The sequence below is a fragment of the Coregonus lavaretus genome (genome assembly GCF_964263955.1).
Source record: "Coregonus lavaretus genome assembly, chromosome: 34".
NCBI lineage: Eukaryota > Metazoa > Chordata > Actinopteri > Salmoniformes > Salmonidae > Coregonus > Coregonus lavaretus.
In genome coordinates, this window is record NC_140021.1 from 2513095 (window position 1) to 2539188 (window position 26094).

A 26094-nucleotide genomic window follows, 5' to 3' on the forward strand; every position below is an offset into this window, starting at 1 on the left:
CAGGAACATTCATTGTCATATTGGTAAGCAACTCCAGTGTAGATTTGGTCTTGTGTTTTAGGTTATTGTCCTGCTGAAAAGTGAAGTTGTCTCCCAGCGTCTGGTGGAAAGCAGACTGAACCAGGTTTTCCTCTAGGATTTTGCCTGTGCTTATAGCTGTATTCAGTTTCTTTTTATCCTAAAAATCTCCCTCGGCTTTGCTGATGACAAGCATACCCATAACATGATGCAGCCACCACTATGCTTGAAAATATGAAGAGTGGGAATTGGTGATGTGTTGTGTTGGATTTGCCCCAAACAGAATGCTTTGTTTTCAGGATAAAAAGTTCATTTCTTTGCCACATCTTTTGCAGTATTACTTAAGTGCAGTGTTGCAAACAGGATGCATGTTTTTGAATATTTATATTCTGTACAGGCTTCCTTCTTTTCACTCTGTCATTTAGGTTAGTATTGTGGAGAAACTACAATGTTGTTGATCCATACTCAGTTTTCTCATATCACAACCATTGAACTCTGTAACTGTCTTAAAATCACAATTGGCCTCATGGTGAAGTCCCTGAGCAGTTTTTTTCCTCTCTGGCAACTGAGTTAGCAAGGACGCCTGTATCTTTGTAGTGACTGGGTGTATTGATACACCATCCAAAGCCTAATTAACAACTTCACCATGCTCAAAGGGATATTCAGTGTCAGAATTTCTTCATTTTTTACAAATCTACCAATAGATGTCCTTCTTTGCAAGGCATTGAAATACCTCCCTGGTCTTTGTGGTTGAATCTGTGCTTGAAATTCTCTACTCGATTGAGGGACCTTACAGATAATTGTATGTGTGGGGTACAGAGATGGGGTAGTTCAAAAACAAATTTAATCACTATTATTGAACACGGAATGAGTCCATGCAAGTTATTATGCGACTTGTTAAGCAAAATTAAGCAAACAGCCATGCAATCTCCATAGACAAACATTGGCAGTAGATTGGCCCATACTGAAGAGCTCAGTGACTTTCAACGTGGCACCGTCATAGGATGCCACCTTTCCAACAAGTCAGTTGGTAAAATTTCTGCCCTGCTAGAGTAGCCCTGGTGAACTGTAAGTGCTGTTATTGTGAAGTGGAAATGTCTAAGAGCAACAACGGCTCAGCCGCGAGGTGCTCACAGAACGGGACCGCCGAGTGCTGAAGCGCGTATAAATCATCTGTCCTCGGTTGCAACACTCACTACCAAGTTCCAAACTGCCTCTGGAAGCAACGTCAGCACAATAACTGTTCATCAGGAGCTTTATGAAATGGGTTTCCATGGCAGAGCAGCCGCACACAAGCCTAAGATCACCATGTGCAATGCCAAGCTTCGACTGGAGTGGTGTAAAGCTCCCCGCCATTGGACTCTGGAGTGATGAATCACGCTTCACCATCTGGCAGTCCGACGGACGAATCTGGGTTTGGCAGATGCCAGGAGAATGCTACCTGCCCCAATGCATAGTGCCAACTGTAAAGTTTGGTGGAGGAGGGATAATGGTCTGGGGCTGTTTTTCATGGTTCCGGCTATGGGGGCATTGTCAGCATGACAATGCCCCCATGCACAAAGCGAGTTCCATACAGAAATGGTTTGTCGAGATCGGTGTGGAAGAACTTGACTGGCCTACACAGAGCCCTGACCTCAACCCCATCAAACACCTTTGGGATGAATTGGAACGCCGGTTGCAAGCCAGGCCTAATCGCCCAACATCAGTGCCTGACCTCACTAATGCTCTTGTGGCTGAATGGAAGCAAGTCACCGCAGCAATGTTCCAACATCTACTGGAAAGCCTTCCCAGAAGAGTGGAGGCTGTTATAGCAGCAAAGGGGGGGACCAACTCCATATTAATGCCCATGATTTTGGAATGAGATGTTCGACGAGCAGGTGTCCACATACTGTTGGCCATGTAGTGTAGGTATAGATTGGAATTGGATAACTGTTACAGTGCCATTTGGGTTGTTAATTGGCTTCGTTCCGACATTTCTTGAATTACAGTTTTTTTTAATAAAAAAAAACATGAATAAAGTGTACTTGTTTGACATTTTACTGCATTGTTAGGAGCTAGTAACATAAGCATTTCGCTGAACCCGCTATAACATTTGCTAAACTGTGTACGCAACCAATAAACTTTGATTTGATTTTGATCTACAGCACAAGGCTGACTTCCGTATTGGTCTGTCTTGTCCTTTAACCTCGACGTAACTGGACCAGGTTTTCAAAACAGATTATATCCGACTCAGATTATTAAGAAAAGGAAAACATTTTTAATCAATAAGCACCAATGATTGTATAAAATATAATCACTTATGCTGATCAAATCTCTTATGAATTTCATAAGTTATTTTTTTTTGTGGTGAATTTCTATGTGATTGGTGGAATTTATGTTGAATGAAGTCACATCTAACTAGGTACATAACAAATCAAAATTCTAGCGCCATTAAAAGGAATGCTGTACAAAAAAACATATAAAAAAAAAAACTATAAATTACATACTTAACCTTAATCATTTTATTCATTCACGTTATGTGCGGTTACGGTATAAATAAAACATTACATTGAAATTAAATACTGAGAGAAATTGTTGCTCAAACGAGAAATCACTGGATGTATAAATAAATCTAATACAGTGCATCAACATTTCTTTACTGATTGTTCCCTTTTTAGAATATGGGTGTTATGCGTGTGAAATGTGCTATTGGCCCTGGTCTAATGGAACAAACATCTCTTAAAGAATTACCTAATAGGACAACTGATAAACATGGCCAATCACTGGAAGACAAAAGATGACATCTTGACTAGGAGAAACATCTGTAGCGAGAAATTAGGCTTGAAAGTTGGCTTCAAAAACTCTGCAAAGCCATGATTTGGAACTGGTATCGACAGACGGTATCCGCTCTCTCATCTCAGTCAATCAACCAACCAACGAGAGGATGGGAGAGGAGGAATATGTTGATGACAATGACGACATGTTCATAAAGCAATTTACATACATTTACACCTTTCCAGAGTGATAAGATGAGAGCAGATAGATGGGAGGAGGACGGAGCGGTGGAGACTGTTAAAGGTCTATGAAACGTGCTCTATGGTCTCGATGCAAAGGACAATGAACTGGTTGTTACAGCTTTGTGCTTGCTGTCCCAGGAGGAAGCCTGAAGCCAGATTGGACGACTGGCCCATGATGGACATGTTGTCAGACTGCCACGAATTGCAGGACCGGTCTACCAACAAGTTGCCGAACGTATTGGAGCCATGCCAGATGCTCTTCTTAGGCCTGTGGGAGAAATAGATACAAATATAATGGGAGAGTGTGTGGATACAGCATATACAGAGGCACATGTACACATCTACACACACACACACACACACACACACACACACACACACACACACACACACACGTTAAAGTCATACAGCATATACAGAGGCACATGTACTCATCTACACACACACAAACCCACACGTTAAAGTCATACAGCATTACATAACAGACGTTCACGCAAACACCAACAAGTACTTTAAATCCCCTCCCATGAAAAAATCTATTAAAACATTAATGGGACGAACTAATGTAGCCCCAAACTGAGCAGAGATACCCACAGATGGAGCGTTTTATTCATATCTGTTCTCTTCTACCTTTCCTGGCTGGAAAAGTACCAGGAAGTTCACGTTGTATTTATTATTATTATTATTATTTATTTTTCACATGCACAAGTACAATGCTTTAGAGTGTTGGGCCAGTAACCGAAAGGTCGTTGGTTCGAATATCCGAGCCGACAATGTGAGCAAGGCACTTAAAAGCATTTGCTCCAGGGGCGCCGTACTACTATGGATGACCCTGTAAAACAACACATTTCACTGCACCTATCCGGTGTGTGACAATGAAAAATACATGTGTGCAAGCGCTACCCAACAGTGCAGTAATCAATATCAAAATAGTATAACTAATTTTTTCAAAAATTCTTTAAAAAACTGGACCAAAATTACAATGTGTATGGATAGATCTGAATTTTTAAAACCGAATTTGAAAACTTAATCTGAATGCATCTGAGAAATTGAATATATCAAACTTTGGTAAACTTGAAATTATAGTTTGTAAACTTGATATACAGACAATGAATGCAATGCCTACCATATTGAAACTGAATATATAAATATTGAATTTGAATATTCAATTAAATTGAAATGGAATTTTAAAACTGAATGCAATATTCATTCAATTCAGTTTCAAATAATGAAATTCAAGTTCAATTGATGAATTCAACGATTCAATTTGGGCATTACACATTCAAAGATATTGAATTAAAATGCAGTATCTTAGTTCAAATGTTTAAATATTGAATTCAAATACAGTTTCTGTTGGCACTGAAATCTCTCCATACAGATGCGACCTCAACATAACAGATGACATCAACAGCACTATCCCTATTTTCTGCCCCTGCTATATCCATTCATACGCATTCTCAAATAGACCTCGCCACAAAGTAGGAAAACGTCTGTTTGAAAAACATCTATAAAAAGCCACTTTGGAGCCACAATTGCCAGCCTCTAGTCTCTGGTTCGTCGGGGCTGATAAAATTAACATGGCGGCGGTATATAAATAGAATCAGTAGAACGAGGTTGGACATAGCTGGCTCGCATTGGGCCCGTACTGAAACACACAACGGTACAACCCCCAGTGTCTGGATTGCGGTCGTGCTAATCCTGCACTTAAAACGTAATTTTGTGGAAACAGCCATGTGTGTTCCCTCCCTCCCTCTTCCAAACCCATTTGACTTTTGGTGAAGCTGCTTGGTTCGGGGGCGGGACTTTTGGAGAAGATGAGCGGTGGATGAGGATGTCTACCTAGTCTTTACTATTCAGACAGAGATATAGGATGAGGGCAGACTAGACTTCACCACTCAGACCCCCTACACACACACACACACACACACACACCCACACACACACACACACACACACCCACACCCACACCCACACACACACACACAGACACAGACACAGACACACACACACACACCCACACCCACACCCACACCCACACCGACACAGACAGACAGACAGACAGACAGACAGACAGACAGACAGACAGACAGACAGACAGACAGACAGACAGACAGACAGACAGACAGACAGACAGACAGACAGACAGACAGACAGACAGACAGACAGACACACACACACACACACACACACACACAGACACAGACACAGACACAGACACAGACACCACACACACAGACACACACACACACACACACACACACACACACTCACACACACACACACACACACACACACACATACACACACACACACAGACACAGACCAGAAGGGGTCTGCCATTACGTCCCGTCCATCGAAGGAGTAGATTGGGATGTTTGGTGGGAATTTGCCTCCACCCCCAGTGAAGATAGACTTGTAGTTACTGAACAAAATGTCCCCCTGTGGATACAGAAAAAAAAAGGAGTTGACTGACACTTTATTTGTTAACACTGATCTTAGATGACCCATGGCTAACAGAGGTTGGCTTACCCTGAGGTTGGTTATGGGGTAGCTCTGTGTGAACCTCTGGGGGACCAGGTCTTTATTAATTGTCTGGATGTTTGAGGATACGAAGCCCCGGTAGTAGTCGGGCAGGCCCATGGCCATGGCCTGTTCATAGCACCGCCTGTCTGCCATGTCGTCACCACCAAAGTTCCCTGTGTAGGGTTGGTTCAGGGCCACCAGGTTGAGCTGAGGAAGAGACCGAGGGTTAGGGATCCTCCATTACATTTTACATTTTTAGTCATTTAGCAGACGCTCTTATCCAGAGCAACTTACAGTTTAGTGAGCGCATACATTTTTCATACCGGTCCCCCCCGTGGGAAACGAACCCGCAACCCTGGCGTTGCAAGCGCCACGCTCTACCAACTGAGCTACAGGGGACATACATTAGAGTGTATTCTATACCGCCAGCTCATTCAGAGTGGTCCTTCCAGTCGGATAATACTCCAGGTGGTCGAAGGTATCCAACAGAACGTCATAGCTGACATGTGGCGGCAGGTAGCCTAGCGGTTAAAGCCAATTTATGCTTGATCTGAAAATGTGGATGGTGTGACGCAATTGCGGCGCCTCCGGAGGCATGCAGAGGCCAAATTGAGCTCAGTACTGCATCGACGGGCGCCTCTCAAATGTTGTAACAATGCGGAGGGCTCCACATTGACATGATTGGTTGACGGTAGGTGAGGGCGGGAGGTCCTGCATAAACACAAACTCACTTCCTTGACAACTTCCCTCACAACAGCTCTGCTCCGTGAAGCACAGGAAGTATGAATGCCCTGACTTCTGCAGAGGCCATTTCACCGTAAATGCTGCACGGCCAATGCAGATGTCGGTTTGACCATGCAGCGCCTTTTAAGAGCGTTGGGCCAGTAACCGAACGGTCGCTGGTTCGAATCCCCGAGCCGACTAGGTGAAAAATCTGTCGATGTGCCCTTGAGCAAGGCACTTCTCCCTAATTGCTCTGAATAGCAACTTCTGCCAAATTACTAAAATGTAAAAAAAAAAAAAAAAAAACATTCGCAAACACACACACACACTGTACATTGTTTTGTATTCCTAGGTTGCTGCAGTAAAAAAAAACATTCAGTCATCAACAGTATCATTCTCATCTCCCAGTAGCAGACTGTTAGCTACTGGTACAGAACGGACTGTTAGCTACTGGTACAGAACGGACTGTCAGCTACTGGTACAGAACGGACTGTCAGCTGCTGGTACAGAACGGACTGTCAGCTACTGGTACAGAACGGACTGTCAGCTACTGGTACAGAACGGCCTGTCAGCTACTGGTACAGAATGGACTGTCAGCTGCTGGTACAGAACGGACTGTCAGCTACTAGTACAGAATGGACTGTCAGCTACTGGTACAGAACAGACTGTCAGCTACTGGTACAGAACGGACTGTCAGCTACTGGTACAGAACGGACTGTCAGCTACTAGTACAGAACGGACTGTCAGCTGCTGGTACAGAACGGACTGTCAGCTGCTGGTACAGAATGGACTGTCAGCTACTGGTACAGAACGGACTGTCAGCTACTGGTACAAAACGTACTGTCAGCTACTGGTACAGAACGGACTGTCAGCTACTGGTTCAGAATGGACTGTCAGCTACTGGTACAGAACGGACTGTCAGCTGCTGGTACAGAATGGACTGTCAGCTGCTGGTACAGAACGGACTGTCGGCTGCTGGTACAGAATGGACTGTCAGCTGCTGGTACAGAACGGACTGTCAGCTACTGGTACAGAACGGACTGTCAGCTACTGGTACAGAACGGACTGTCAGCTGCTGGTACAGAACGGACTGTCAGCTACTGGTACAGAACGGACTGTCAGCTGCTGGTACAGAATGGACTGTCAGCTACTGGTACAGAACGGACTGTCAGCTACTGGTACAGAATGGACTGGCAGCTACTGGTACAGAACAGACTGGCAGCTACTGGTACAGAATGGACTGGCAGCTACTGTGAAATGTGAAATCTAAATCTCTAAAACCCAAACCTGGCCTGCCTAGGGCTGTCCTTCAATGACAGCACACGGATAGTAATTTAGTCTAAAAGTGGAATACCCTAAACCACTGCTAAATCCCATTTTGACTCCAGCTCATTTTGTGGCCAGACTTGGTTTGGCTTAAGGTTCAATTTCAAACTTTTTCCACTCTATTTTTCTTATTTTTGTATCTATAAGTTTTCTAGCTACTAACTAGGAAGCAGACAGTTTAAATAATGTATTTTGACTGTTTCTTGGCTCCCGTGCAAAGTTAGTAAATAAAGAAGGTTTTAGAAAACGTTATTGTTCCACTATGAAATAACAACAGCTAACTTTGCACAGGCGCAAACGCTTAGTCAATCTTGTCCTTTTGTCAACAAACTTACCCCATATCTTCTGGCGGTGCCTGGCTGAGCCTAAGGGGGAAAATGTTTATTACTAACTGGATTATAAACAGCAGCAATCACACGTCATATTCGGCTATAAGCATCCCTTATATGGAGGTCTACAATGCACTTTCACGTAAACAATCCATTGATGTCAATGGGAGAAATGCGCAGAAAATTCATGCAGTTGAACATATCCTATCCTCATCTCAACTCTACTGTCCTTACCGTGTCAGGTAGAGGGATATTGACTGGGAGGTAGATCAAGTTACCAAGCTGTGGAAACAGAGACACAGAGAAACACCAAACACATAAGATAGATTCACGGCTCACAGAGACACTATTGACACATGGAGGAGAGGGACCAGAGACACATAGAGGAGAGGGACCAGAGACACAGGAGGAGAGGGACCAGAGACACAGGAGGAGAGGGACCAGAGACACAGGAGGAGAGGGACCAGAGACACATAGAGGAGAGGGACCAGAGACACAGGAGGAGAGGGACCAGAGACACAGGAGGAGAGGGACCAGAGACACATAGAGGAGAGGGACCAGAGACACATGGAGGAGAGGGACCAGAGATACAGGAGGAGAGGGACCAGAGACACATAGAGGAGAGGGACCAGAGACACAGGAGGAGAGGGACCAGAGACACATGGAGGAGAGGGACAAGAGACACAGGAGGAAAGGGACCAGAGACACAGGAGGAGAGGGACTAGAGACACATAGAGGAGAGGGACCAGAGACACATAGAGGAGAGGGACCAGAGACACAGAGGAAAGGGACCAGAGACACAGGAGGAGAGGGACCAGAGACACAGGAGGAGAGGGACCAGAGACACAGGAGGAGAGGGACCAGAGACACAGGAGGAGAGGGACCAGAGACACATAGAGGAGAGGGACCAGAGACACAGGAGGAGAGGGACCAGAGACACAGGAGGAGAGGGACCAGAGACACATAGAGGAGAGGGACCAGAGACACATAGAGGAGAGGGACCAGAGACAGGAGGAGATGGACCAGAGACACAGGAGGAGAGGGACCAGAGACACAGGAGGAGAGGGACCAGAGACACATAGAGGAGAGGGACCAGAGACACATAGAGGAGAGGGACCAGAGACAAAGGAGGAGAGGGACCAGAGACACATAGAGGAGAGGGACCAGAGACACATGGAGGAGAGGGACCAGAGACACATAGAGGAGAGGGACCAGAGACAAAGGAGGAGAGGGACCAGAGACACAGGAGGAGAGGGACTAGAGACACAGGAGGAGAGGGACTAGAGACACAGGAGGAAAGGGACCAGAGACACAGGAGGAGAGGGACCAGAGACACAGAGGAAAGGGACCAGAGACACAGGAGGAAAGGGACCAGAGACACAGGAGGAAAGGGACCAGAGACACAGGAGGAGAGGGACCAGAGACACATAGAGGAGAGGGACCAGAGACACAGGAGGAGAGGGACCAGAGACACAGGAGGAGAGGGACCAGAGACACATAGAGGAGAGGGACCAGAGACACAGGAGGAGAGGGACCAGAGACACAGGAGGAGAGGGACCAGAGACACATGGAGGAGAGGGACCAGAGACACCGGAGGAAAGGGACCAGAGACACAGGAGGAGAGGGACCAGAGACACATGGAGGAGAGGGACCAGAGACACAGGAGGAGAGGGACCAGAGACACAGGAGGAGAGGGACCAGGGACACAGGAGGAGAGGGACCAGAGACACATGGAGGAGAGGGACCAGAGACACAGGAGGAAAGGGACCAGAGACACATAGAGGAGAGGGACCAGAGACACAGGAGGAGAGGGACCAGAGACACAGGAGGAGAGGGACCAGAGACACAGGAGGAGAGGGACCAGAGACAAGGAGGAGAGGGACCAGAGACACATAGAGGAGAGGGACCAGAGACAAGGAGGAGAGGGACCAGAGACACATAGAGGAGAGGGACCAGAGACACAGGAGGAAAGGGACCAGAGACACAGGAGGAGAGGGACCAGAGACACATAGAGGAGAGGGACCAGAGACACATAGAGGAGAGGGACCAGAGACACAGGAGGAAAGGGACCAGAGACACAGGAGGAAAGGGACCAGAGACACAGGAGGAGAGGGACCAGAGACACATAGAGGAGAGGGACCAGAGACACATAGAGGAGAGGGACCAGAGACGCAGGAGGAAAGGGACCAGAGACACATGGAGGAGAGGGACCAGAGACACAGGAGGAGAGGGACCAGAGACACAGGAGGAGAGGGACCAGAGACACAGGAGGAGAGGGACCAGAGACACAGGAGGAGAGGGACCAGAGACACATAGAGGAGAGGGACCAGAGACACAGGAGGAGAGGGACCAGAGACACAGGAGGAAAGGGACCAGAGACACAGGAGGAGAGGGACCAGAGACACAGGAGGAGAGGGACCAGAGACACAGGAGGAGAGGGACCAGAGACACAGGAGGAAAGGGACCAGAGACACAGGAGGAGAGGGACCAGAGACACAGGAGGAAAGGGACCAGAGACACAGGAGGAGAGGGACCAGAGACAAGGAGAAGAGGGACCAGAGACACTGGAGTAGAGGGACCAGAAATGCTACTGTACCAGGACCTCCTTCCATCCCTCTTGCACCCGGATGTAGAGTTTGCCTGTCCCCGTGGTGATGAAGCTCAGGGTCCCCTCTCTGCTGTTCATCGTCCGTTGCATCATGACCTCGCTGGAAGGAAACGTCTCCATCTAAAGGAAAAACAGAGGAGAGAAGCACCTTTTGAGACTGGAAGGAAATATCTATCACCGTTTATAACACTGTAATTGTTTGGGAGACACTGGCCAGAGTGATTGAGGAGAGGACAGTCATTTTATCTCTAGTGTGTCTGCGGTTATTTGATGACGGAGCTGACATGTGATTACGTAACAGGGATGACATGACGTAAGGGGCGGCAGGTAGTTTAGTGGTTAAGAGCGTTGTGCCAGCGAAAGGTCGCTGGTTCTAATCCCGAGCCAACTAGGTGAAAAATCTGTCGGTGTGCCCTTGAGCAAGGCACTTAACCCTAATTGCTCCTGTAAGTCGCTCTGGATAAGAGCGTCTGCTAAAATGACTAAAAATGTAAATGATGTAACAGGGTTGACAATTGATGGTATGACGGGATGACATTATGACGTGACGGGGTGGATAAGTGACGCCATAACGGAGAGGACTGACTCACCACGGCAGAGGCCCCAGGAGGTCCAGCCGGGCCAGTGGGGCCTGGAGGCCCAGGGATGGTCACAGCTGGAATTACAGAAATCGGAGACAAACAATGGTAATATTTTATTATGCGAAGCTAGTCAGCATATTACACCATACAGCAAATTTCACAAAGGGTGCCACAAATCTTACCTGGAGAGGGTGCTCCGGGGGTTCCGGGAGGCCCTTGGGGGCCAGGTCTCCCATACCCTGGAGTACCAGGAGACCCCGGAACGCCTGGATGGCCAGGGGGCCCCATAACAGTTTCTCCTTTAGGGCCCTGAAACAAACCCAGTGCTTTAGCAGATACCCATCTCCAGTAATTGTACGTTTAATTAATGTTAATTGAACATAGTGACTTATTGAACCCCATGACTCTGTGTGGTTTATTTAAATGCAGCCAGTAGGAAATATCACCTATTGTTTCATGCGGGATCTGAATTTGAAAGAATTTGAAAACAATTGTGCACGACTTGTATTCCCTTTAATGTAAATTCAGTATTTTGCCACCGCGGCCATATTCGAAATCCTCACTACTCACACAACCAAAATGCCTCATTTCAGACATAAATCCTCTCGTGCAGCAATTAAGCTCAACTGAAACCAACCAAACATTCTTTGGCTATCTAGCACACCATCGAAAGAGGTCAGGGACTGTAATAACGCCCTCAAATTAAGATGACACTGATTATGTACTATCTCATGTGTCTGTTGTATGGTGACCTTCTCTGTAAGTGTAATTGGTCAAAGCTGTGGTGGGCGGGCTTGGCTTCGGGAGCATGTGGTCTCCATGGGAATGAGACTCACCACCATTCCAGATGTCCCAGGCATACCAGGTGGGCCCGGTAACCCGGCCTCCCCCTTCTCCCCCGTGAAGCCCTGGTCCCCTTTATTGCCCTGTGGACAGACAGACACACAAACTGTGAGAGGTAAGCACACACACACGCACGCACGCACGCACGTACGCACGCACGCACACACACACACACGCCACCTACTCAACTTACCATAGTTCCTTTGGGAAGCATTGTGACTGTAGGAAAAACACAACATCCATTGATTATTAAAGATAATAACCTGTCTACATGAATAATGCCTGTGTGTCAGATTACAATATCCATTATTTATATCAAAAACAGAACAAAATAATGCTGTTAGGTAAACAGTGATCCATCCATCCATCCATCCATCCATCCATCCATCCATCCATCCATCCATCCATCCATCCATCCATCCAATATGACTCACGTGGCGGGGCAGGCATCCCAGGGAAGCCCCTCTCCCCCTTGTCCCCTTTGGTCCCAGATGGAAGACAGTCAGCCCCCCCTACAGGTCAGATAAGGAACAACAGTTAAGCATTAGGCAGTCATGAAAGAGAAGACCTCGCAACAAAATAACGACAGACAATGTTGAACGTATGTCGTGTATTTGCTATTTTATATGTTGTATTTGATGCAGCAGGTCTCCGACATCAGTCTCGGAAATCTTATGTTGTGTGTAATATTAGTACTTACCATAAAGTGACCAATAGACGCTTCCATGTCAACAAACAAATAACAGGTCATGTGATGTCACATCCAGAAAGTCCTTCAACTCACCATTTGTTGAATTCTCAGAACCATTTATCTGCCAAAGTGAAACAAACATGTTTAAAAGACATGAGAGCTATTGGACTTCCTGAACAGAAACAAGAACAGGGCGTATGGAAGGAACAGTGATGTGACTGTTTGGAAACTTCACATCATGCATTTCAGACCAACTAATACAATATGATAGATATAATATGTTATAATATGTTGTGATGATACATTCACAGATTCAGAGGTCACAGTGAATGAGTTAATGTATCTGTAACAAAATGGAGGGTAAGAAGGGTGAAACGTGGCAGTAACCACCAGCACCGTGGATAAAGACGGTCCCCATGAAAGACAGGAAAGACAAATCACGTTTGGCTTATCTAATTTCTGAAAGACCTTACATAGTAAGTACATTCATTTGGTTATGTTGTATTTTAGAACACTATTAACCTGATATTTACAAAACAATTACATGGTTGTACAATCTGAATGGATATAATTGAAAATGACAATGTTTCACCAAATACCAGTTAAAGACACACCTCAATAGAAACTGTTAACATCAATTGCTTTAGACACAAGTAAATCTGCTCTCAGCAAGTCAAAATAAAATATATTATAATGTAATATTCAGTCTTGGGGACCATCCTCAATTGTGTTAGTGTCTTCCCCATGAAGACCAACCCCTATGGAAGAGAAAACATGCAGCATGCTAGGAGAGATCCTCTGTTCTCACCTGGAATAGGTTAGGGACCATGGATGCAACATGCACATTCACCTTTTATGATGGAGAAGTGACGAATACACCACAGAGTGAACAAGTGGCTAAGGCAGAGCGAGAGAGAGACAAATACAGTGTGTGTGTGTGTGTGTGTGTGTGTGAGAGAGAGAGGAAAAAATGCCCCACACAGACAGACAGACAGACAGACAGACAGGCCTGAGCTCAGCCTGCCCAGAGCTGCAATGTCTGTCAGTCACTTACGGCCTTTTTGCAGTGCGGTCTGGGAGGGACGGGAAAAACTGTCTTCAAAAAACGAAAGAAGGGGACAGTGAGCTACAAATGACATGGACAAACATGGATATAGGAAGGGAGTTGGGCAGGGTCCCAGAATTTGGCCCGAGGGTGATTTTATTTGGCCTCCCAAGTCACAAACATGTCACAAGACCTGGATTTGAACCTTTACTGAAAAGGGGGGGGGTTCATACTTACTCCTTTGGGGCAGTTGAACATTCCGGGACGTCCCGGGGGTCCGGGAGGGCCAGGGGGTCCCTGAGAACAGAGAGGGAGAACGACAGAGAGGAAAATATTAGAGAGGGAGAACGACAGAGAGGAAAATATTAGGATCACCATCAGAGTTGAATGGGCAACATGCTGGTTCAGAAGTCCATTAGAGTTGAATGGGCAGCATGCTGGTTCAGAAGTCCATTAGAGTTGAATGGGCAACTTGCTGGTTCAGAAGTCCATTAGAGTTGAATGGGCAACATGCTGGTTCAGAAGTCCATTAGAGTTGAATGGGCAGCATGCTGGTTCAGAAGTCCATTAGAGTTGAATGGGCAGCATGCTGGTTCAGAAGTCCATTAGAGTTGAATGGGCAACATGCTGGTTCAGAAGTCCATTAGAGTTGAATGGGCAACTTGCTGGTTCAGAAGTCCATTAGAGTTGAATGGGCAACATGCTGGTTCAGAAGTCCATTAGAGTTGAATGGGCAGCATGCTGGTTCAGAAGTCCATTAGAGTTGAATGGGCAACATGCTGGTTCAGAAGTCCATTAGAGTTGAATGGGCAACATGCTGGTTCAGAAGTCCAATAGAGTTGAATGGGCAACATGCTGGTTCAGAAGTCCAATAGAGTTGAATGGGCAACATGCTGGTTCAGAAGTCCATTAGAGTTGAATGGGCAACATGCTGGTTCAGAAGTCCATTAGAGTTGAATGGGCAGCATGCTGGTTCAGAAGTCCATTAGAGTTGAATGGGCAGCATGCTGGTTCAGAAGTCCATTAGAGTTGAATGGGCAGCATGCTGGTTCAGAAGTCCATTAGAGTTGAACGGGCAGCATGCTGGTTCAGAAGTCCATTAGAGTTGAACGGGCAGCATGCTGGTTCAGTAGTCCATTAGAGTTGAACGGGCAGCATGCTGGTTCAGAAGTCCATTAGAGTTGAACGGGCAACATGCTGGTTCAGAAGTCCATTAGAGTTGAATGGGCAACATGCTGGTTCAGAAGTCCATTAGAGTTGAATGGGCAACATGCTGGTTCAGAAGTCCATTAGAGTTGAATGGGCAACATGCTGGTTCAGAAGTCCATTAGAGTTGAATTGGCAACATGCTGGTTCAGAAGTCCAATAGAGTTGAATGGGCAGCATGCTGGTTCAGAAGTCCAATAGAGTTGAATGGGCAGCATGCTGGTTCAGAAGTCCATTAGAGTTGAATGGGCAACATGCTGGTTCAGTAGTCCATTAGAGTTGAACGGGCAGCATGCTGGTTCAGAAGTCCATTAGAGTTGAACGGGCAACATGCTGGTTCAGAAGTCCATTAGAGTTGAATGGGCAACATGCTGGTTCAGAAGTCCATTAGAGTTGAATGGGCAACATGCTGGTTCAGAAGTCCATTAGAGTTGAATGGGCAACATGCTGGTTCAGAAGTCAATTAGAGTTGAATGGGCAACATGCTGGTTCAGAAGTCCATTAGAGTTGAATGGGCAACTTGCTGGTTCAGAAGTCCATTAGAGTTGAATGGGCAACATGCTGGTTCAGAAGTCCATTAGAGTTGAATGGGCAACATGCTGGTTCAGAAGTCCAATAGAGTTGAATTGGCAGCATGCTGGTTCAGAAGTCCAATAGAGTTGAATTGGCAGCATGCTGGTTCAGAAGTCCAATAGAGTTGAATGGGCAGCATGCTGGTTCAGAAGTCCATTAGAGTTGAATGGGCAGCATGCTGGTTCAGTAGTCCATTAGAGTTGAATGGGCAACATGCTGGTTCAGAAGTCCATTCCACTTTTGAGTGATCAAGGTCCTGAATCACTCATCCACAAACCTTCATAGTGAAACAACCCTTGATCTGCACACACGGACTTCAGATATGACCACAAGTATGCTAGGTTTGGTTCAAACTGGTCAGCCAGTGAGGTCACAGACAGACCTTAAACAACCAACATATTGTTGCTTCACTGGAAGTTATCATCACAGTGAGGTAGGACCAGGGAAGTAATTATCAATGGAGGTAGGGCCAGGGAAGTAATTATCACACGGAGGTAGGGCCAGGGAAGTAATCATCACATGGAGGTAGGGCCAGGGAAGTAATCATCACATGGAGGTAGGACCAGGGAAGTAATCATCACATGGAGGTAGGGCCAGGGAAGTAATCATCACATGGAGGTAGGGCCAGGGAAGTAATCATCATGGAACACTGAGGTAGGACCAGGGAAGTAATCATCATGGAACACTGAGGTAGGGCCAGGGAAGTAATCATCACACTGAGGTAGGGCCAGGGAAGTAATCATCATGGAACACTGAGGTAGGACCAGGGAAGTAATTATCATAGAACACTGAGGTAGGGCCAGGGAAGTAATGATCATGGAACACTGAGGTAGGCCAGGGAAGTAATCATCATGGAACACTGAGGTAGGGCCAGGGAAGTAATCATCACGGAACACTGAGGTAGGGCCAGGGAAGTAATCATCACAGTGAGGTAGGGCCAGGGAAGTAATCATCACAGTGAGGTAGGGCCAGGGAAGTAATCATCACACTGAGGTAGGACCAGGGAAGTAGTCATCATGTCACAGTGAGGTAGGACCAGGGAAGTAATCATCACACTGAGGTAGGGCCAGGGAAGTAATCATCATGTCACAGTGAGGTAGGGCCAGGGAAGTAATCATCATTTCACAGTGAGGTAGGACCAGGGAAGTAATCATCACACTGAGGTAGGGCCAGGGAAGTAATCATCATGGAACACTGAGGTAGGGCCAGGGAAGTAATCATCACACTGAGGTAGGTCCAGGGAAGTAATCATCATGGAACACTGAGGTAGGGCAAGGGAAGTAATCATCACACTGAGGTAGGGCCAGGGAAGTAATCATCATGGAACACTGAGGTAGGGCCAGGGAAGTAATCATCATGGAACAATGAGGTAGGGCCAGGGAAGTAATTATCACAGTGAGGTAGGGCCAGGGAAGTAATCATCATGGAACACTGAGGTAGGACCAGGGAAGTAATCATCACACTGAGGTAGGGCCAGGGAAGTAATCATCACACTGAGGTAGGGCCAGGGAAGTAATCATCACAGTGAGGTAGGGCCAGGGAAGTAATCATCACAGTGAGGTAGGGCCAGGGAAGTAATCACACTGAGGTAGGGCCAGGGAAGTAGTCATCATGTCACAGTGAGGTAGGACCAGGGAAGTAATCATCACACTGAGGTAGGGCCAGGGAAGTAATCATCATGTCACAGTGAGGTAGGGCCAGGGAAGTAATCATCATGTCACAGTGAGGTAGGACCAGGGAAGTAATCATCACACTGAGGTAGGGCCAGGGAAGTAATCATCATGGAACACTGAGGTAGGGCCAGGGAAGTAATCATCACACGGAGGTAGGTCCAGGGAAGTAATCATCATGGAACACTGAGGTAGGGCCAAGGAAGTAATCATCACACTGAGGTAGGGCCAGGGAAGTAATCATCATGGAACACTGAGGTAGGGCCAGGGAAGTAATCATCATGGAACACTGAGGTAGGGCCAGGGAAGTAATTATCACAGTGAGGTAGGGCCAGGGAAGTAATCATCATGGAACACTGAGGTAGGACCAGGGAAGTAATCATCACACTGAGGTAGGGCCAGGGAAGTAATCATCATGTCACAGTGAGGTAGGACCAGGGAAGTAATCATCACACTGAGGTAGGCCAGGGAAGTAATCATCATGTAACACTGAGGTAGGGCCAGGGAAGTAATCATCATGGAACACTGAGGTAGGACCAGGGAAGTAATCATCATGGAACACTGAGGTAGGGCCAGGGAAGTAATCATCATGGAACACTGAGGTAGGACCAGGGAAGTAATCATCATGGAACACTGAGGTAGGACCAGGGACCTCTGACACATGTTGAGGAAAGCTGTCTTATTAAACTTCAACAAAAGCTATTTATTTATGGGGTGCTTTCAAGAGCCCGTCGATAAATTAGCTGGTTGTTTTCATCATATGTTGGGGTTGTTTGGGCATGGGCCTGGCATAGGTATGCTGTTAAACGACTAACCGCGATGCCAACATGTTGACCGGCATCTTCACCAGCTGGCTTTGAGACGCAACTGCGTGGTGAGTCGGTGACAGCTGCATGGTGAGTGGGTGACAGCTGCGTGGTGAGTGGGTGACAGCTGCGTGGTGAGTGGGTGGGTGCGTGGTGAGTGAGTGGGTGACAGCTGCGTGGTGAGTGGGTGACAGCTGCGTGGTGAGTGGGTGACAGCTGCGTGGTGAGTGGGTGGGTGCGTGGTGAGTGAGTGGGTGACAGCTGCGTGGTGAGTGGGTGACAGCTGCGTGGTGAGTCAGTGACAGCTGCGTGGTGAGTGGGTGACAGCTGCGTGGTGAGTGGGTGATAGCTGCGTGGTGAGTGGGTGACAGCTGCGTGGTGAGTGGGTGACAGCTGCGTGGTGAGTGGGTGACAGACTGTCAACCATGCTGTTCAGGCCATGTGTGGTCTAGGTTTAATATCTGGTGGTGGCCGAGTTGGAATGGAAAGGAATGGAAAGTGGCAAGGCACCAAACAGATGCAGTACCGTTCGGCTCTGGCTAGGGGGTGCCATCTTCAGATGGCTGCAGTACCGTTCGGCTCTGGCTAGGGGGCGCCACCATCAGATGGCTGCAGTGCCGTTCGGCTCTGGCTAGGGGGCGCCACCATCAGATGGCTGCAGTGCCGTTCGGCTCTGGCTAGGGGGTGCCATCTTCAGATGGCTGCAGTACCGTTCGGCTCTGGCAAGTGGGCGCCACCATCAGATGGCTGCAGTGCCGTTCGGCTCTGGCTAGGGGGCGCCACCATCAGATGGATGCAGTACCGTTCGGCTCTGGCTAGTGGGCGCCACCATCAGATGGCTGCAGTACCGTTCGGCTCTGGCTAGTGGGCGCCACCATCAGATGGCTGCAGTACCGTTCGGCTCTGGCTAGGGGGCGCCACTATCAGATGGCTGTAGTACCTGTTCGGCTATGGCTAGGGGGCGCCACCATCAGATGGCTGCAGTGCCGTTCGGCTCTGGCTAGGGGGCGCCACCATCAGATGGCTGCAGTGCCGTTCGGCTCTGGCTAGTGGGCGCCACCATCAGATGGCTGCAGTACCGTTCGGCTCTGGCTAGGGGGCCCTAGTGAAGTGGTTCTCAAACCTTTTTGACCGTGACCCATCTAAAGAGGGAGGATAGAAGAGTTCAACTCACCGACACACCCACAGCGTCTCCTCTGTCTCCTTTACGCCCCAATATTCCAGGACGACCCTGTAGCGAGAGGCAAACCACTTCACCAATGGAGCGATGGCAATATGATCACACTCTGTGGTGTTCTGTATTTGTGTAACCCAAGGGAGTGCTCTTGGGTTTGAAAAATACACTATATGTGAATAAATAATTCTCACTGCCATTGTTATCGTTTGTAGCCTACAATGTCAAAAGAACATCTCAAATCATAATGTGAGGTACTTACCGGACGCCCAGGATAGCCATATTCCCCTTTGGGTCCTTCCTGCCCAATGGGACCCTGTAAAAAACAAAACAAAAACAAAAACAGCACTGTTTCCCTTTGTATTTCACCCCTCAGCAGGTGCAGGTGCTGATAAAGATACATCCTGATGAAGATACAGCCTGATGAAGATACATCCTGATGAAGATACATTGCCCGAAAATATGCTCTGTCTGGACAGGGGGCCTAGAGGCAGGCCTGTTTGTGCGTAGGCACTCGGCCTGATGAAAAGGTCCCAAAAACAAACACTTTGAATGAAAGCAGCTGCTGCAACACAACAGGAGAAGAGGTGGAAGTTACTACAAAGGGTTAGTATCGGATAAAGAAGCCAATAAAGTGTTACCATAACTCCGGCTGGTCCAGGAATACCACAATCGCCCTGCGAAAGAGTGAAGACACAAAGTGAGTGTCTGACACAACTGTCGAACTTTGACCCAGGAAGTAGTGTGTGTGTGTGTGCGTGTGTAAGACTAACCTTGATCCCTTTGGGCCCCTGTGGCCCTGTGAGTCCAGACATCATGGACCCATCTGCTGCAACCATGACCCCTGGCTCACCATTCTCGCCCTGCAAACACAGGCGCGCAATAAGACGATATACATACAGACACTTTCAGTCAAATGACAAACACACATACTGTAGACACATGAGTACAACCCCCTCCCCCCCCCAACACACACACACAAACCCAGGGGTAATGTGCACCACATGCATGTTGAAGCACCTTGAGCCCCTCTCAGAGAAAGGAAAACATTGGATAATAATCTCATTCATGTTGTTCCATTGACCTGGAATGAAGCATATTTTCTATGGCTGCACAGTCTGGAACACATTAGCAGGCTTTTACACATCAACGCCCTAAGTGCAGCTACCAGGGTCCCAGCTTTAATCATAAGCACTGGTGTTCAGTTTCCCACACTTTGAATTGATCTAAACCCAAAAGGCCTTTGAGCCTGTATATTAGATGTGCAGAAAATGCCACGTAGTGTTATTACATTTTAGTAATTTAGCAGACGCTCTTATTCAGAGCGACTTACACTAGTGAGCACGTACATTTTCGTACTTGTCCCCCGTGGGAATCGAACCCACAACCCTGGCGTTGCAAGCACCAATTTTTTGAGTCATTTAGCAGACACTCTTATCCAGAGCCACTTACAGGAGCAATTAGGGTTAAGTGCCTTGCTCAAGGGCACATTGACAGATTTTTTCACCTAGTCGGCTCAGGATTAGAACCAGTGACATTTCGGTTACTGGCACAACGCTCTTAACCACTAAGCTACCTGCCGCCCAACTCTTCAGTGGTATCCTTTTCACATGGGGACCCAAGTGGAATTCTTAAAGAGATGCGCAATTTTTCTACTTACCCAGAGTCAGATGAACTCATCGATACCATTTGTATGTCTCCGCGTGCAGTTTGAAGGAAGTTGAAGGTAGTTTTGTGAGCCATTGCTAACTAGCGTTAGCGCAGTGACTGGAAGCTGTTGCTGTAGACGTTGTCATTGCGCTAACGTTAGTTAGCAACTTATTTCAAACTGCATGCAGAGACACAAAAATGGTATCCATGAGTTCATCTAATTCTGGTAAGTAGAAAAAGTGCTTAATTGCCAAAATCTAGAACTATGCCTTTAAACCGAAAACCAAGACACGTAACACACACACACACACACACGCTTACCTTTAAACCTGGAGGCCCTATGCTCCCTGGAATCCCCAAGTCCCCCTTTGGACCACGCGGCCCCTGGGAATGTCATAGGTAAATAACCAAATTAAATCAATCAACTAGAACATCTACAACAGCCATAATCATAGGCGGACAGCAGGCCGGATCCGGACCCAAGAATGGAGTCAATACGAACTGGTCAATATTTTTTTTTTCTCAGGAATTCGGTCAGGATTAGACTCCTGCTATCATATGAACACACATAAGACATGGCACATTTGTAGAATTGCAGGAAATTAGCTTTAAAACTGCTACATTTTCCCTTCGCTCCATGGCATAATGGGGAGAATATCCATCCGGACATTTGCCACCTTGGAAATGTGTGTGACTGGACCTTCTCGAATAGTATTTGAGAACCCTGATCGACTACCACAGTATCTCTCTCCTATCAGTAAGTGTCTGTCCGACTGCACTGTATAAAGTGTGCACTGTCAAGTTCATCCCAAAAGTGTGGGTCGCATACTGTATATTTTGCAATAGAGAAAGGACAGACATAATACCATGGTAACCTACCAACAGATCCTCTGAGCAGTAAGAGAGAAAATCTGATTTGTTTTACTATCGTATGAATTATTGACATACAAATACATACAAAAAACAATAGTCTGTTTCAAGGCATTGTCAAACGGTCATGATCCAAATGAATCCAACAAAATGACCTACAGACTGTAGAATTAACCTCCATATCAGTCACACTGCTTTGTGTCACTGTTGAAGGAGATAGAGAGGGATATTACTGTGACAAACACGAATGCACTGACACACACACACACACACACGCGTGGACACACACACACACACACACACACACACACACACACACCTCAAGCCTAAGTCTACTCACCCTGGGCCCCTGAGATTCCAGCAGCCCTGAGAAGTTAAACACACCCTCTGTATTGTTGAGCAGGAGCTGGGGGGGGGGACAGAGAGGAGAGGAAGTGACATCACCATCAACAGAGAGGAGAGGAAGTGACATCACCATCAACAGAGAGGAGAGGAAGTGACATCACCATCAACAGAGAGGAGAGGAAGTGACATCACCATCAACAGAGAGGAGAGGCAGTGACATCACCATCAACAGAGAGGAGAGGCAGTGACATCACCATCAACAGAGAGGAGAGGCAGTGACATCACCATCAACAGAGAGGAGAGGCAGTGACATCACCATCAACAGAGAGGAGAGGCAGTGACATCACCATCAACAGAGAGGAGAGGCAGTGACATCACCATCAACAGAGAGGAGAGGAAGTGACATCACCATCAACAGAGAGGAGAGGAAGTGACATCACCATCAACAGAGAGGAGAGGAAGTGACATCACCATCAACAGAGAGGAGAGGAAGTGACATCACCATCAACAGAGAGGAGAGGCAGTGACATCACCATCAACATCCACATTAAAACTTATCCTATCTGAGCTCATCAGTAGGGGTGATAACAATGTCGTTAATAACTTGTAATTGCTCTTTAATAACTTGTAATTGCTCTTTAATAACTTGTAATTGCTCTTTAATAACTTGTAATTGCTCTTTAATAACTTGTAATTACTTTCAGGGGCGGTGTGTTCATTAGGGCGATATGGGCGACGCACTGTCAAACGGGAAAAGGAAGGGATTTTTTTTCTAATCAATTATATCACGGCAACAGTAGTTATCAGTGTTCTAATCTAGACGTCTGATCTGCCACTAAATGTCCAATCAGGCTAAAGTCGTGCTTCAAATGGCCCCGCCCCTTTTGGGGCGATTTCAGTCAGGTTGAAAATCGCCCCAGAAGTCTCTCATAGACTCTCATGTAAAATCTATTTTTTTCAAATATCAGAGCTTTCAATACAATCTCTATGGGTTCCGGGAGGGCTTGCACTTACGCGCTTTCGTCATACGTAACATAACCATGAACGTAACTAAGAAAAGAGCGGGTAGCAGCGTCAATCAATTCACGTACTACTGTCAAGATGGCTAGCGTTCAGTGCAACTCGATTGTCTCTTTGAAAGAAGTTCCTTTTTGTCGGCGAACAAATCAAGATAAATTGGCAACGAAACAATTAGGACCTCCCAGACCAAATTTAATAATTCAACAGGTTTCTACTAAAGGGGGAAAGTCCTACACCCGAGGATTTTCCAAAAATTGGTACGAACGAAAAACCTGGCTAGCAGGCTGCGATGTAGCTAATGCAGTCTTCTGCTACCCCTGCTTACTCTTTCACCCTGAAGGCGGCACGGCAGACAGCACCGCTTGGACAGCGACTGGTGTAACGGACATGCACCATCTTTCAGAAAAGATTAAGAAACATGAGCTGTCAAAGACCCACATGGATAGCTGTTTGAGATTGTCTGCTTTGGGGAGAGTGAACATTGCCACTCAACTGGATGAGGGATACAGGCTAGCTGTCCGCCGCCACAACGATGAGGTTAGCAAGAACCGCCACATCCTCAGCCGGCTAATCCAGTGTGTGAAGTTTTGCGGAGTGTTTGAGTTAGCTTTGCGAGGCAAAGATGAAACTGAGGGCTCCACCAACCCTGGTATTTTTCTTGGACTTGTCAACTTTGTGGCACAATTAGCTGGGGTGTTTTATGGAAATGCATATTGTTTATGCAGTGTTGAGGAATGTGAAAGAACACCCTTGATTATTTTTACTGTGATAACTTATTTTGCTTTTGTAAGCCAACACTTTTGAGATCAGTCAATAAATGCTTCTGGTATTGACTTATATGCTGCCCCTGTCTTCATGTTGTTGCTGGACATATCTTTTTTAAAATGTGTGTAGGTCACCTAAATCATCAGAAAAATTGCCCCCCCTGAGAATTTTTTCAGGAGCCGCCACTGATTACTTTATAACATCCACTTACATCCTGGAGGTTGATAACTGGTCCCGAAGGCCCAGGAGGTCCTGTAGGGCCAGGGAAACTGAGGCCGTCCCGACCTCTCTCTCCCTGACACACACACACACACACACACACACAACAGAACACAGGGTTAGATGAACCAAGAACAGGGCCAGCCTGATTGGCTCCAGAAGGCCAGCAGAAATAGACGGTCTCATAAAAGATGAACATGTATGGAGTCAGGAGGAGTGATACTGTACCTTTGGTCCCATGTCGCCTTGGTCCCCCTTCGCTCCCTGCATGGAAGAAAGGGCAAACACTATCATGACAAAACAGAACTGAGACCTGAGACCGTTTTATGATGAACCTACAGCAGCAACTGTATAGAAGATAAAGACAGATTAGAATACTATAAAATCAAAACACATTTGAAAGGAAAGGCAACAAAAAAAAAACGAGAGAGATTGAATTGGACAGTAAAAGGTAGGTAAAGTACTGACCGTATGCCCTGGCAGTCCATCCAGCCCAGAGGCCCCGGCTGCTCCTGGAGCACCAGGCTCCCCCTAGAGGAACACAGAGGAAATGGATGAGGGGATGGTTTTAGACCACCTTTAGATGCCAGTCAGTGACCCACCCACATAGCATAGCCCAAAATTGGGGAACCATTCCATCCACCTCATCTGAGTAACTATAATAGTAGACCTCATCAATGAGTGAGACTTCTGAAAACCTCTTTATCTTAATGAGAATATCGCAGGCAAATTACTCTTTCCTAAATCACATCTACAGTTGGGAATATCACTAGGGCATAGATGCTTAGTGCTTTGGGAACTGCTGGTGGTGGGGATGCAGTCCCTGAGAGGGTTAAAAAGCAAGATGGCCATCTCTGGCCCTCCCTGTGTGTGTCAGAGAGGAATTCATTGGAAATTAGCGGGGTAATAAGAAGTCTGCACTTCCTGTCTGAGGGTAGAACCCGTTGAGTAAGGAGGACCCACCTTTACCGCTACACCAGGAAGCCCGTCCTGCCCGTCTTCACCCTGTGGAGAAACAAAATGGCCGTCAGTATGGGACCCTTTTACAGGTATGTGGAACAACATATTCTGACACACAGAATATGTAGTGCCACCAGCATTTATCAAATAGAAATGAACACAAGAACATGCACACTCACTACAATACCATCATAGTTACAGCATATTGTGTGCAGTGAAAGCTTCATGGTCACATATGCCCCAGATTATTTAATTATTAGCTAGGACCACTTGAAGCACATTATAAATAGTGTAAGATTTCGATCCTATGATCCAATACACTTGTATACTTGGTTGATTCTATGATTCATATGATTGATACTTTAAGTGGTGAGCAGTAGAAAGTCAACACGGGGCCTTCTAGATAAGGAGATATTTGTCTTCTACCACACTCAGTGGTGAAACAAGTGAGTTACACTTCACACCAAGGATTACTGTGTCTAACATATACAGACTACTGTGTCTAACATATACAGACTACTGTGTCTAGCATATACAGACTACTGTGTCTAACATATACAGACTACTGTGTCTAACATATACAGACTACTGTGTCTAACATATACAGACTACTGTGTCTAACATATACAGACTACTGTGTCTAACATATACAGACTACCGTGTCTAACATATACAGACTACTGTGTCTAACATATACAGACTACTGTGTCTAACATATACAGACTACCGTGTCTAACATATACAGACTACTGTGTCTAACATATACAGACTACTGTGTCTAACATATACAGACTACTGTGTCTAACATATACAGACTACTGTGTCTAACATATACAGACTACTGTGTCTAACATATACAGACTACCGTGTCTAACATATACAGACTACTGTGTCTAACATATACAGACTACTGTGTCTAACATATACAGACTACCGTGTCTAACATATACAGACTACTGTGTCTAACATATACAGACTACTGTGTCTAACATATACAGACTACTGTGTCTAACATATACAGACTACTGTGTCTAACATACATGCGAACATCCAAGGGTCATGAAAAGACAGCCGACGGCAAGTGTACGTTGACTTTGATGTCAGGCTGAAGTGTGTTTTCGAGAGTAGCTGCCTCCCATAGTTAGCGTTTAGC

General features: G+C 46.5%; 1 pseudogene across 1 annotated transcript in view; it reads right to left on the reverse strand.

Annotated features, from left to right (window-relative positions):
• Positions 1 to 2041: 2041 nt before the first annotated feature.
• Positions 2042 to 26094, reverse strand: part of LOC311109211 — a 43793-nt pseudogene continuing 19740 nt past the window's right edge. The window contains exons 15-38 of the transcript XR_014615901.1: positions 24945 to 24986; positions 24450 to 24512; positions 24210 to 24245; positions 23974 to 24057; positions 21973 to 22038; positions 21084 to 21146; positions 19886 to 19975; positions 19754 to 19789; positions 19375 to 19428; positions 19113 to 19169; positions 13921 to 13980; positions 13693 to 13734; positions 12732 to 12759; positions 12382 to 12459; positions 12141 to 12166; positions 11941 to 12030; positions 11287 to 11413; positions 11114 to 11178; positions 10512 to 10643; positions 8150 to 8197; positions 7922 to 7951; positions 5544 to 5744; positions 5338 to 5453; positions 2042 to 3282 (exon numbers count right to left, since the gene is read on the reverse strand). The product of XR_014615901.1 is annotated as an uncharacterized misc_RNA (transcript). The remainder of the gene's footprint in view (positions 3283 to 5337; positions 5454 to 5543; positions 5745 to 7921; positions 7952 to 8149; positions 8198 to 10511; positions 10644 to 11113; positions 11179 to 11286; positions 11414 to 11940; positions 12031 to 12140; positions 12167 to 12381; positions 12460 to 12731; positions 12760 to 13692; positions 13735 to 13920; positions 13981 to 19112; positions 19170 to 19374; positions 19429 to 19753; positions 19790 to 19885; positions 19976 to 21083; positions 21147 to 21972; positions 22039 to 23973; positions 24058 to 24209; positions 24246 to 24449; positions 24513 to 24944; positions 24987 to 26094) is intronic.